General features: G+C 39.3%; 1 pseudogene; it reads right to left on the bottom strand.

The window, feature by feature from the left end:
- Positions 1-12,535: 12,535 nt before the first annotated feature.
- Positions 12,536-13,941, bottom strand: LOC113902812 (annotated as a pseudogene).
- Between the last annotated feature and the right edge of the window lie 241 nt (positions 13,942-14,182).

Genomic DNA, 14,182 nt, shown 5'->3' with positions numbered 1-14,182 from the left:
CATCTTCTCATTGAATTTCTTTCCTCTTCTCAGTTAATTTGTCTCTGATCCAAACTCAACAGAGACATGCCCTTCTGAGGCAGAAAGTAAAAGAGCCACCCAGGGTAAAGTAATAGGATATTCATTCCTGTGGACTGGAACTCCAAGACGAAAAAAGCAGGACAATTAAGAGAGGAGGCTGGACCCTACCCGGACCACATCTCATTCTCAAAGTCAGCAGACCTCCCCAACCACATATGCACAGAAAGGCTCCTTGGAGGCCAAAAGGAGAGATGACAAGAGATGCTTATTACCCATTGGCCTTTGTGGTAGGTTCCATCTTGGCTGAGAGATGTGTGCGTACACATGGGACGATCTTGAGATATACTGAATAGGAACTGTGAACCAAGCAAATCAATATGATTGGCCAAAAGAAATCCAAAAGAAATGCCCCATAAAAGAAACGCCCATGAGGGGGTGACTCAGGGACTTGCTCTTTGAGTCTGCCCAAGTGTCTATCCACATGTATTATACTCTTTTTCCTCCTAATAAACACTTTACTTGCTTTACTACTTTCCATCTTTGTGGAAATTCTTTTCTGCACAGCCCAAGAGCCATGCCCTGGTCACTGACCTCTAGTCTGTGTGTCCTTAGCCACTCAGTCATGTCCAACTCTTTGTGACCCCATAGACTATAGCCCACCAGGCTTCTTTCTCTGTGGGGATTTTCCAGGCAAGAATACTGGAGTGGGTTGCCAGGTACTCTTCCAGGGGATCTTCCCAACCCAGGGACTGAACCCAGGTCTCCAGCATTGCAGGCAGATTCTTTACTATCTGAGCCACCAGGGAAGCCTGACCTCTAGTCTAGTGGCTAGGATTTGGTGCTCTCACCATCCTGACCCAGCATCAATTTCTGGCTGAGAACCCGTCTTACTTCAAGCTGCTGAAGGTCAAGGCCACTCGGGGTCACTCTTGGCATCAAGAATTAGTTCTTTTAGCCCTCTGATTGAAATGATTACATTTCTGTTTCACTCCAGTACTCTTGCCTGGAAAATCCCATGGACCGAGGAGCCTGGTAGGCTTCAGTCCATGGGGTAGCGAAGAGTCAAACACGACTGAGTGACTTCACTTTTACTTTTCACTTTCATGCACTGGAGAAGGAAATGGCAACCCACTCCAGTATTCTTGCCTGGGGAATCCCAGGGATGGCAGAGCCTGGTGGGCTGCCATCTATGGGGTCGCACAGAGTCGGACACAACTGAAGTAGTAGCAATAGCAGCAGTCCTCTGATTGAAATGATTACATTTCTGTTTCACTCTATTCCTAAAGGTTGAATTCTTAAGATCTAACTATGTCATTCATTCATTCAGTATTTTGGCATACCTACTTCATGCCAAGCACTGAGCTTGCTAACAAGGGAGGCAAAAATATCTGTCCTCAAAGAAGTCAGTAGAAGAGACAGGAGCATGGAGTGATTACAGCAATGTAGAAAAGCCATAAAATTTTTTTACTATTATTTGTTACAGAAGCTTAGAGGAAAGAAAGATCACCTACCTGGGAAGATCAGAAAAGAATTTACCAAGTATACAAGGGAGAAGAAAGTCCTTTAGATAGGGACATATCAATTGCAAATATCTTTTCAGGATGGACAATCTCCTGCAAATTAATTATTCAACTTAAAATATGCATTCAGAGGGGACATGGAGACTTTTAATCCAGTAGCAATTATTACAGTGTAAGTGTATTAATGACAACATACTTATAATCAACTCTTAATCTCCAGTTTAAGGAAGGGATAACATTAATGGATTAAGCCTACTTTGATCAGTACAGCATATAATCTCTTCTTTCTCTCATTCTCTGAGGTGGTTATTAACTGAAAACTCAGTTTCTCAATTAATTATGTCTGGCTTATGACAGTATTTCAGTCACTGTTCCAATCTTAGTTAAATATGTGATTAGATAACATCTTATTTTCACTTTTGGTATTATATTATGAATACCATGTCAGGAACAAACATTTCTGATATGTCTTTCTATAGTATATGAGGCCTTAGTCTATTTTAATTACATTTGATATGATAAGTGAAACTGAAGAAAGAAAAAGGGAAATTAAGTGAATTGCTATTTACTGAGCACTTACTAGATACCAGAGAATATATAGTCACATTTAGCTACATCTAGATGGATAAAGCAACTTAAAACATGGGTTTTGGAGACGTATAGATTAGAATCACACCTTGTTTTGAAGGTATGAAAACCTTCTTTCCTACTCTGGGTCTCAGCTTTCAAACATGTAGAATAAGGATATGAGTTGTATCTGGTTTATGGGATTGTATTCAGGATTAAGTGAAATCTCCTATGTTACAGTCCTTACATATAGAAGTCTCTAAAAGTAAAATACTGTTAGTTCATGGCTAGTTGTATCAGTTGGTTGTTTTCTCAATAATGGTACTCAATAAAACATACATAACTCGTTGGCTTATAGCAATGAGCCCTAATACTCCCACCTTTCCAGGCCATCATGGAATCTGCCAAATCTAGACTGTTTTTGACTGGGTGTGGCTCAAAGGTGCAGGCTGGACACAGGTCAGCTGCAGCAGTTTCCCATCCTTGTCTTAGACAGTGGCTACCAAGATACGTTCCTCTTATGGCAAAGGCAGTAGAGCTACAGAACAACCCCAATGTACAAGCATATATCAAACCTTTGTTTAAGACACATCTGCTAACATCTCATCGACCAAAATAAGTTACACAGTCAACTTGAAAGTCATGTCATGAATATTTGTTAAAAATTATTCAACTTGCCATAATATTTTAGCTTATTATCTTAGTTTTTAAAATTTGACTATCTAAATATAATCTGCTCTCTACATATTAAAATGTATAGCTTGACTAATTTTTTTAAATTATACAACTAATTTTAAATTATACAACTAATTTTAAAATTGCTTAACAGAAAAAGGAAAGCCTGAATAAGCTATAACTTATTAACTTATAACAGTTAACTTATTAACTGATTGTGAAATTTCACAAGATGAACAATGATGTGGAGGTAGACAAATGATAATCATGAATAATATATTAAATAATTCACCATTCTAGAACTTCATGGAATTTTGTGCCAAATGGAAACATTTTGGCTGTGTATTTTGGAAAAGTCAAAGGAAGCAGAAGACATAGACCCAGTATTTTGGGTCATTATGGCAGTTTGAAGTCAATTGTTGTTGCCTTTTTCTCCATTTTTTGGTTTACTATTCATAAATGTGGTGGAGATTGGCCGTTTTCACATCCATTAACTTTAGTAGCAATTTATTCATCCTTTCAAAAAAATACCGAGTGCCTACTATATTCCAGGCTCTATGCTTGTTATTAGAGAAACAACCATGACTGTAAACAGCTTTCCAAATTGGAAACTTCCATTACATGAGTGTAAAAAAATAATTTATTTCTTAAATTCCACAAAGCCATGATGGAAAAAAGACATAATTTGGAAAAGGTTACCCACAACTCTGAACATTCCACATGTCTACATGTAACAGAGTCCCAGGAGAACGTGGAATGGGACTAAGACGAGGGGTCCTTAGGTAGATAGGAACTGTTTGCTGAATGAGCAGGCATTTCTTACAGCTTGAGGACACTGTTAATTCTCTCACTTAGGTTATTAGAGAGACATTTCATCAATTTAGAATTCTTACCATTCTTGCTTCTAGTGAAAAATGTTTATCAGCAGGTATGTATCAATTTTAAAGACTTGTGCTAAGCATTTCCACCCACCTCAATTTGAGTCTAGAATCATTACACTTAGAAAGGCTAGAAACTGCTGAGACTGGACTTCTGCTTTTGCTTTCCAAGCTGATGGGATATGTGTGTAGACAATAAGGGTAATTCCTCCTCTCTATATTAAAACATTCTAAAGATACATTGTGACAGACAGCTCTTCTGGGCAAAGACAGAGAGTGAAATGATGGCTCTCCTGGAATAGATAGGTACCCACACTGAGATGCTGAGTGGGGAACTACACTTTCTTATAGTTCCTTTTTTCTTTTAAATAACCTCAATTAAGTTACAGTTGTTCAGTGACAATTAGTGAAGGCATGAAAGTTTGCACCTTCGCTCTAAGCTGTTGGTTTCTGTCTTATTGTCAGCCTCAGAACTGCCTTGCAGAGAGAAAAGAAGAGGGTTGTACAGAGCATCTTCTAGAACTGTGATTAATGGTATACCTTCATCACCCATTTTACCACCTTGAACCCACAACCTGACTTTAAGTGCACCCTACAAGCACACACCCCATGCTACATTTCTGCAAGTTTCACCAAAAAGGCTAGATTTCTCTTCTAATTACTATCACAACAGCTCCCATTATGGTTTGACCCTAGTAATTTAGTTATATTTATGCTACTACAATGCACCAAATAGATAATAATGAATACTGATGCAGCCTTGGGTTGAAGCAAACTATCATTACACAGGCTTAATGAAGTTACCAGAAAAGGCAGTATGTAAAAAACATACTCAGATTAAGAAAAAAACAAAAACAAAAAACATGAACATTTCACATTCCTAAAGCTCTGCTTTAGACTTGGAAACTCCTGGAGAATTAACATGTGCTTTTCACTTCTCTTCCTTGATTTCTGATCTACGATTTCCAGCCTTATGCCATCACATTCCAAACTTTCATCTTTTACCTCTCAGTGTCTAACTGTGTTTGTCAAATCAAGACAAACAGTGGTGTGATTTATAACATGGATCAAATGGGATACTTACTTGGTAACCCAATTTTGTACTAAATATGCTGAATTAAAATTTAAAATTTTGGAGCTTAGTCAAGATGTTGGCCATCAGACCCATCAAATGAGGCAGAGACTATGGCTGGATCTCCTTAGGATATCTTACTGCACCTGTAACTTAAAATCATAACCAGCTGGCATCTTAGGATGAATGAATTTGAGCCAGAAATTGCTTTTGTGAAAGTCAGTGCTTAAACAGATAGTGTGCAATATGAAAAAGCAGAAGGGGTGTTGGTAAGGTCATCATATATTGAAAACAGAGATTCTTTTCCAGAGAGATTTAGACTAACTTTGAGAATCAGTGAAAGGAGACTAAAAGGCATTCCCAAGTGTTCAGAGTTGGACATCATTTTCAGTTCTTGAATGATGAGATATGATATAGAGGACACACACCTCAGTATTTCATATAACATTTTTATAATTATTGTGGAACTTTCCCTGAGGGAAATGAAGACACAAGAAGAAATGTGGTTTAACCAGTCTGGCTATGACTTTGAGAAGTGAGAGCAGGAGGTCTTGAGGTATTCACATCCCTTACCTTTTTCTTACCTACCCTAATCCCTTAGAGACATGAAGAACACTCATTCTTACCTTATCTCACATCATAACTTCTACAGTTATCGATTTTGAAAAAGGATGATAACCTTAGTACAGAGTCAAGTTCTCATAATAAAAATTCTCCTCCGGGTTTAGGGATCATGGTAAATTATCTGTGGCTATTCAAGTTCAACTGGCTTAAATTCCAAAGGGCCCTTCTAAAGAGATTTCCCTGATTCTCCTCATTGTTGAATAGTTCTCAACTATTTCATGCCCCAGTAGGCCCGCATTCCTATTTTAAGTGCATATCTGGGTAACAGATTAAGAGAGAAATGATGGAGATGAAGTTTAAACTTGCCAAAAGGATTTTTCTTTTAATTTGACATCATTTTCCCTGTGTCTCCTCATCAATGCATAACTAGGAAAAACTTGTGGGTCAAACTGCATTTTTATGCTCTTAATATATTCCATATCCACATCACTTACTCTCTGTTATCTCTACCACCTCTTTGATCTATCAACTGTTCCTTTCTCTATACCAGGTGAGCTAGTTTTTAGCTGAAGATAGGGCCTGTTGTTCATCTGGGAATCATTTGACTATCCAGTGTTAAGTAATGGAGCTGCTGTATTTTTGCTTCACCTGTTATATGTGTTTCTATCTTTGTAATTGAATTTCCTGATGAGAGTGAAGTTGCAGTGGGGACAGATGTTCTTAAAATTAAAAAAGGAAAAAGGTTAAGGACAAAAGAACATGTATAAACATGGGGGTGATTTGCGTTGTTAAAAATGAAGTTTGTGTGCTTTGGATTTCGTACATATTTCTGATTAAAATAAACCAAAGTGAATCTCGGATTCCAGTGAAACTTCACTTTCTTGCAGAGACAGGAGAGAAGTGGGTGGGAGAAACACATGCTGGTAATACCTGGCAGATCTTCTCTGCAATTAGTCCCAGTACTATCAGCGACTCTTCAGGAAAGTATCATGCTGAACTCAGTCAAGCGATTATAGCAAGAAAAGTCTTTGAATAGAGAGTTGAGAAATGTAGGTTCTTTCTTCACTTCTAATGCTCTGACTCTGGCCCAAATAGGATGTATTTGCCTTCAATCAGATTCTTATTGCTATGCCATAAATTAAAATACAGTAAAATAAAATAAATTAAAAATAAAATAGAACAAAACTCCCCTGTGATCTCCTAATCACAAAATACATTTTAAGTATTAGTCTTCCTCGCCATTCACATTGGTTCCACCCATCAGTTTTATCTGAATTTGGCTTAAAGCTAAGAATACATCTTGTCTTTCACTATACATGATGGATTCCAGATGTTCAGATTAAGTAATGGTTCTCCCCTGTAGATATAACAGACCATAGCATCAAGGTAACTAGGCAAAATGAGCAAACCAGGGCCTGCAAATTATCTTAATTATTTCAACTATGAGAAAACAGAAAAGCACTGGGTAATACAACAGACAGCCCTTTCAAAGAGCAAACAAAAAATCCTGGTTATTTACTTTTAAGCCAAACCTGCTCCCTGCAAAGTATAATGTGTGTGGAATAATTCAGAAGAAATATTGCATACCATTTTCATGATTGGTATTCTCTGCCTAGTCTTTAATATTGCTGCTGCTGCTGCTGCTAAGATGCATCAGTCGTGTCCGACTCTGTGTGACCCCATAGATGGCAGCCCACCAGGCTCCTCCGTCCCTGGGATTCTCCAGCCAAGAATACTGGAGTGGGTTGCCATTTCCTTCTCCAGTGCATGAAAGTGAAAAGTGAAAGTGAAGTCGTTCAGTCATGTCTGACTCTTCGTGACCCCATGGACTGTATAGGCCACCAGGCTCCTCCAACCATGGGATTCTCTAGGCAAGAGTACTGGAGTGGGTTGCCTTCTCCGAGTCTTCAGCATTGAGTAACATACAAATAATAATGCTAATATTGATCTACTATTCATTTTTTTAAATGATGTTCTATAGCTCAAATATCATTGCTGAAAATATAGATGTGCTTTTACATCATTCAAGATTGCTTCCAGTATTTGAAAAGTCAGTTACAAATACCACCACTGAAGTGAGTCAGATTTATACATCAGACACATATACAGAGATGTATGGAAACAAATCTATATATTTATTTCTACTTTCCATGATTAAGAGAAAGTACAGCTGATATTCCACTTGACATAGAATTATCCAAGTATGGTCTTCCAGGCCTTGGAAATTGGAGTTAAATTGTAGTTTATGTCAATGCTGTACCAAAAAGTGAGTTCTGCCCCAGCAATCTCCTGTGGTTCTCGACTATGCTGTAAATTAATCTGTCCAAATCATTGACACTCATCCACAAAGCACAGTTGGCAGTCTCCTTTCATGCACACCAAAGAGCGTAATATAAAAATAAATCGTAATGTCATTAAAAACATGCTAAAATAATATTTTTCCCATCTGCTAAGCCCAGCCCCTGTGGTAAGTGAACTAACAGGTATCCACACTCACATTTGATGAACAGATACTGAAAGCAATTAATTAACATGAATATGACAGGAGTTGATTGGATTTCTCTCTTTTAGACATTAATCAAAGCCCAAAACAGAACACATTCCTTGTATAACATTCAGACTTGTGGGCCTTCAGATGTGGCTGCTGTAAAGCCCATTTCTGTCTAAATATTTACAACAAAATGAGTCTGCTCAACAGGGATACTCTATGTGCCAGGTTCTATACTGCCAAAGTCATGATCAGCAGACCCATCAGCTTGACCTGCCTCATTTTCCTGATATGCAGACTACAAACAAGGACAATCCAAGGGTAAAGTCCAGGTTTTTTTTTTTTTTTTTTGCACTCAACCTGTCAGTTAAAAATAAACTTTACTGCTTCCTTCCCTTTAAAAATTATAGACAAATATGTACGTCTTAAAATGTTATGGTGAGGAGTATTAGAAAATTCAAAAAGAGATGAATCTTGGCATTAGAAAGCCCCTAATTATCTTTAATATCATCATAAATACTTAGGGGGAATACTAAACTTTTATAGAAATAATTGGAGAATGGCTTTAAAAAGTTTCAATAAATTAATAAGTTAGAAAATAAGAAATCTAGCAAAAGTATCCTTCCCAAAAGCTCAGGCCATGAGAATTTTACTGGTGAATTATTTCAAGCTTCCAAGGTAGAAATAATTCTGCTCTTACCTTTTTTTTTAAAGACAGAGAAATAAGTTAACTCCTTAAAGACCTTTCAGAAAATCATCGTAACAGTGAGGTTTCATGACTTCTAATGCGGAGAGAAATCAAGTTAGGGCATGAGAGACAGTGGAGAAAAATAAATTAACCGATACCCCTCTCTATTTAGTGCTCTTCATTTTCAATTGACTCTCAGGAGGTAAACCTAGGTGAAGGGGAAAAGAAATGCAGACCCACTTACACACTAGTAGAAAAAAAGGAATGAATATAAAAAATGAGACGTGTGATTATACTTAAAAATAGTACGTCTATGTCTCTGAGAAAAAATAGTCATGAGTCCGTGCTCAGTTAAGCTGTTGTGTGCTGAGGTTGTTCTGATAGTGCAGGCAGAATTTAAAGACCCCGCAGGGAGATGAAATACCAGAAGGAAGAGAGTTCCTTGGCATTATCTCTCCTCTCCTCCTCTCTCCCACTTCTCTTTCCTAACTATCCCTCTCTCGCACACCTTCTTTCTGTGTTCTTCCTCTCTCTTTTCCTTCCTTTCATAAGCTTTTCTTGGGGCTGTACTGGATGTAATTGACCCTGTGAATAGAACAATCTCTAACTGCCTGCTTCTGTCAACTCTTCCTACTGAATGGATATCAGGAGGGGAACCCATCTTGAGTGGAGGCTCAACCCATGGGCATCACTACAGGCAGATCTTCAGTTGCTGTCATGCACCTGATTTAACTGAATTCTGTCTATCTATCTAGTTACCTCCATTTGAATCCTTTCTATGTCAGTTAAGCCCATTGGTGTCTGTGGCAGTACTATTTTCAAAAGATGACTAAATTAATATCTCCAGTGCTACATGTTCTTCTAGAACTCCTATTCCCTCCATTAAGAGATGAAATTTTGTTGCCTTGTTGTTGTTTAGTCCCTAAATCATGTCTCACTCTTGGTGACCCCATGGACTGCAACATACCAGTCTCTTTTGCCCTTCATTATCTCCTGGAGTTTGCTCAAATTCATATTCATTGAGTTGGTGATGCTATATAACCATCTCAACCACCACTGCCCCATTCTCCTCCTGCCTTCAATCTTTCCCAGCATCAGAGTCTTTTCCAATGAGTCGGCTTTTTATCAACCAAAATATTAGAGCTTCAGCTTCAGCATCCATCTTTTCAATGAATATTCAGAATTGATTTCCTTTAGGATTGATTGGTTTGATCTCCTTGCGGTCCAAGGGACTCTCAGGAGTCTTCTCCAGCACCACTGTTTGACCGCATCAATTCTTTGGCATTCAGTATTCTTTTATGGTCCAACTCTCACATCTGTATGTGACTACTGGAAAAACCATAGCTTTGGCTGTATGGACCTTTGATGGCAAAGTGATATATCTTATTATTATTTTCTTTTTTTTAGAGAATGCTCTAGTTTTTGTAATCAAACCCATGTAGATAAAACCTTACATTTACAGTGAGCTGTGTGTGTTAGCAGCTCAGTCATGTCTGATTTTTTGCAACCCCATAGACACTCACTAGACTCTTCTGTCCATGAATTCTCCAAACAAGAATACTGGATTGGATTGCCATTTTCTTCTCCAGGAGATTTTCCGCACCCGGGGATCTAAGCTGAGTCTCCCACATTGCAGGCAGACTCTACCATCTGAGCCACCAGAGAAGCCTTATTCAGTGAGTTACCTCTGTACAAATAGAGAAAATTATGTTTAGCCTTTCTAGACCAACATGACTATTAATTTCTGTACAATGCCAAGCTGACAAGGTACAATGGGGACACATTTTCCAAAGTTGACAGCACAGCTAAAGTTTACAAAAATGCATATTATATATTTATACACACACACACACACACACACACACATATATATATATATATAGAGAGAGAGATGGACTCATGAACTGTAACCCACAAGACTCCTCTGTCCATGGAATTCTCCAGGCTAGAATACTGGAGTGGACTGCCACTTCCTAATCCAGGGGATCTTCCTGACTCAGGGATTGAACCCAGGTCATTCAGGGCAGACTCTTTACTGACTGAGCAATCAGTTCAGTTCAGTACAGTTCAATCACTCAGTCTCGTCTGACTCATTGGGAGCCATTAGGGAAGACCTATAGATTTATTTATTTATATAAACAGATCAATAGCAGTATGCTATGCACCAATAGCCACAACAGTTTTTCCAAGTTTTGAAGTTATATGAATAAAATTATAGAGACATTCAACATGCTCCAGAAGAACTATACAATAAAAGATCTTAAGGACCCAGATAACCATGATGGTATAACCACTCACCACTCACCAAACATCCTCGAGTGTGAAGTCAACTGGGCCTTAGGAAGCATCACCATGAACAAAGCTAGTGGACGTGATGGAATTCCAGCTGAGCTATTTCAAATCCTAAAAGATGATGCTTTGAAAGTGCTGCAATCAATATGCCAGCAAATTTTTAGAACTTAATAGTGGCCACAGAACTGGAAAAGGTCAGTTTTCATTCCAATCCCAAAGAAAGGCAATGCCAAAGAATGTTCAAATTACTACACAATTGCATTCATTTCACATGTCAGCAAAGCAATGCTCAAAGTTCTCCAAGCTAGGCTTCAACAGCACACAAACAGTGAACTTCCAGACATTCAAGCTGAATTTAGAAAAGGCAGAGGAGCCAGAGATTAAATTGCCAACATTCGTTGGATCATAGAAAAAGCAAGAGAATTCCAGAAAAATATCTACTTCTACTTCATTGACTATAATAAAGCCTTTGACTGTGTGGGTCACAGCAAACTATGGAAAATTCTTAAAGACATGAGGATACCAGACCACCTTACCTGTGTCCTGAGAAACCTGTATGCACGTCAAGAAGCAACAGTTAGAACCAGACAAAGTAAAAAGGACTGGTTCAAAATTGGGAAAGGAGTATGTCAAGGCTGTATACTGTCACCCCACTTATTTAATTTATATTCAGAGTACTTCATGCAAAATGCTGGGCTGGATGAAGCACAAGTTGGAATCAAGATTGCCAGGAGAAATATCAATAACCTCAGATACACCGAAGACATTGCCCTTATGGCAAAAAGCAAAGAGGAACTACAGAGCCTCTTGATGAAAGTGAAAGAGAAGAGTAAAAAAAGCTGTATTAAAACTCAACATTCAAAAAATGAAGATCATATCCTCTGGTTCCATCACTTCATGACAAATAGATGGGGAAACAATGGAAACAGTGAGAGACTTTATTTTCTTGGCTTCCAGAATCACTGCAGATGCTGACTGCAGCCATGAAATTAAAAGATGCTTGCTCCTTAGAATAAAAGCTATGACAAACCTAGACAGCATATTAAAAAAAAACAGAGACATTACTTTGCCGACAAAGGTCTGTATAGTCAAAGTTATGGTTTTTCCAGTAGTCATGTATGGATGTGAGAGTTGGACCATAAAGAAGGCTGCACACCAGAGGATTGATGCTTTTTAACTGTGGTGCTGCAGAAGACTCTTAAGAGTCCCTTGGACTGCAAGGAGATCAAACCAGTCAGTTCTAAGGGAAATCAGGAAATCAGTCCTGAATATTCATTGGAAGGACTAACGCTGAAGCTGAGACTCCAATACTTTGGCCACCTGATATGAAGGACTGACTCATTGGAAAAGACCCTGATGCTGGGAAAAATTGAGGGCAGGAAGAGAAGGGGATGACAGAGGATGAGATGTTTGGATTGCATCACCAACTCAATGGACATGAGTTTGAGCAAGCACTGGGGAGATGAAGGACAGTGATGCCTGGAATGCTGCCATCTGTGGGGTTTCATAGAGTTAGGCATGACTGAGTGACTGAGCAACAACTACAAGCACACTCCAAAAAAAAAAAAGGTTAAAAACAAAAACCTCAAAAATAGCTAAGTTCTGTTACTGTTTTTGTACCTGGTACCATTTTTAAAAATTAGCTTCTCAATCATCATCTGGAAAGAACACAGTCTAGAATACCTTCATTTAAAACACTTGTGATAAAGCATGGTCACTACTACTTATCATAAGGATCACTGGAGATGACTCAGCCTCTAGTTTTAAAAATCAAACTTGTTCTGCCAAATACAAGACCCTGAATTTATGCAAATTAAACATGCTTTTTACATGTTTTACATGTAAAATTACACTGTGGGAGACCTGGGTTCAGTCCCTGGGTGGGGAAGATCCCCTGGATAGGGAAATGGCAACCCACTCCAGTATTCTTACCTGGAAAATCCCATGGATGGAAGAGCCTGGTAGGATACAGTCCATAGGGTCGCAAAGAGTTGGACACGACTGAGCGACTTTCTTTCTTCTTTCTTAAACATGCTTTGACTACCTGGCCACCAAAACTATTCCCATTCAGATCAACAACAGTTTTAATTGCTGCCTCAACCCTGTCGAATTCTAAGTATATTCACACTGCTTCATCAACAGGGCCATCAAAAATTTCAAATATCACACATTTTCCAACTTTGCCATATTTTTCACACTCTTCCTTGGTTTCAACTTCCAAATCTTCATCCACCTCTCCTGCACCAACCCTGTTCCTGACTAGGATCACTTTGGTAGGGCACAAGTATTTTAGCTAGTGGATTTCAATTCAACTTCTTGGTTGCCTCTATCTCGGTGGCTTGGCCCACGATGATTGCCTCCCTACTTGGTGGTCTTCTCCACTGATGGTGCTGTGCTCAGACCCTGCTCTTGCTTCCTGATACCCTGGCCTTCCCAGAAGCCTTATTTCTGCATAAATTTATGTACTACCCTGCCCCCCATGTTGGCGAGGAAAGAGTTGCCAATGCTGGTTGTCTGGGATCGCAGTCTGTCCTATTCCTTGTACACTGTGGAAGGGATAGAAACTTTGGAAGACTGTGAGCGAGGTGGCGAATCCTCTTCATAAGGGACGTCTTGGGGTAACTCTGTCCTTCTCCACAAGAGACGTGGCGGGGTGTGATGGTGGCTCCGCCCTTATTCTTTTCCTCCTCTCTCACTCATAATCTACATCTTCAACAGAATCTGGATCTGGTGCACCTGGAAAATCCACTAGCTTCATGTCTATTTATGCCTTTTTTCTCTCTCTTCTGTTTCCTTCTGTCTTTCCAGTTCTTGCTGTCTCTGTTGCTCTTCTCTTTGGTGCTTCACTACTTTCTTATAATCATTAGGAAACATGGGATCCTATACATCAGCTGAGGGGATAAACACTTATCCTGCAGAAAACTGGCTGGAAACGGTCGTTGATGCCCGTGGTCATGTGTGGTGGGGGGTCCACTATTTGTTGCTCATGAAAAGCCACTTCGATTCAGGCCAATTGCTGGAGGAAGGATTGCACTTTGTTTTGTCCTCTGGCTCTTGGCTTGAGTGAGAGCTACCTTCTTCACCTGGTGCTGAGAATGCAGAAGTTTGAAGTATTTGGACCAGCCTTCTGTTTTTGAGTCACTGGTCGCCACTCCCGGGTTGCCGTACAGGGACATCTTCTCAGTTCAATGCAAGCACACCTGGCAGATGCTTCTGGCACCACAGATGTGCACAAGGCCCACCATGCTGCATTGTTGCTGGGCTGGGCAATCATTGTCAGCCCTCAATGGCCTGACCCCTCTGGAGGCCATCTCTTTGATTTTTAATACACTGTCTAGGTCTATCATAGCTTTCCCTCCAAGGAGTCACTGTCCATAGCGATTTTGGAGCAGGCAAAAATAAAATCTATCACAGCTT

The sequence above is a fragment of the Bos indicus x Bos taurus genome, chromosome 13, assembly GCF_003369695.1.
Source record: "Bos indicus x Bos taurus breed Angus x Brahman F1 hybrid chromosome 13, Bos_hybrid_MaternalHap_v2.0, whole genome shotgun sequence".
Classification (NCBI taxonomy): domain Eukaryota; kingdom Metazoa; phylum Chordata; class Mammalia; order Artiodactyla; family Bovidae; genus Bos; species Bos indicus x Bos taurus.
This window is presented reverse-complemented; position numbering and strand designations above follow the sequence as displayed.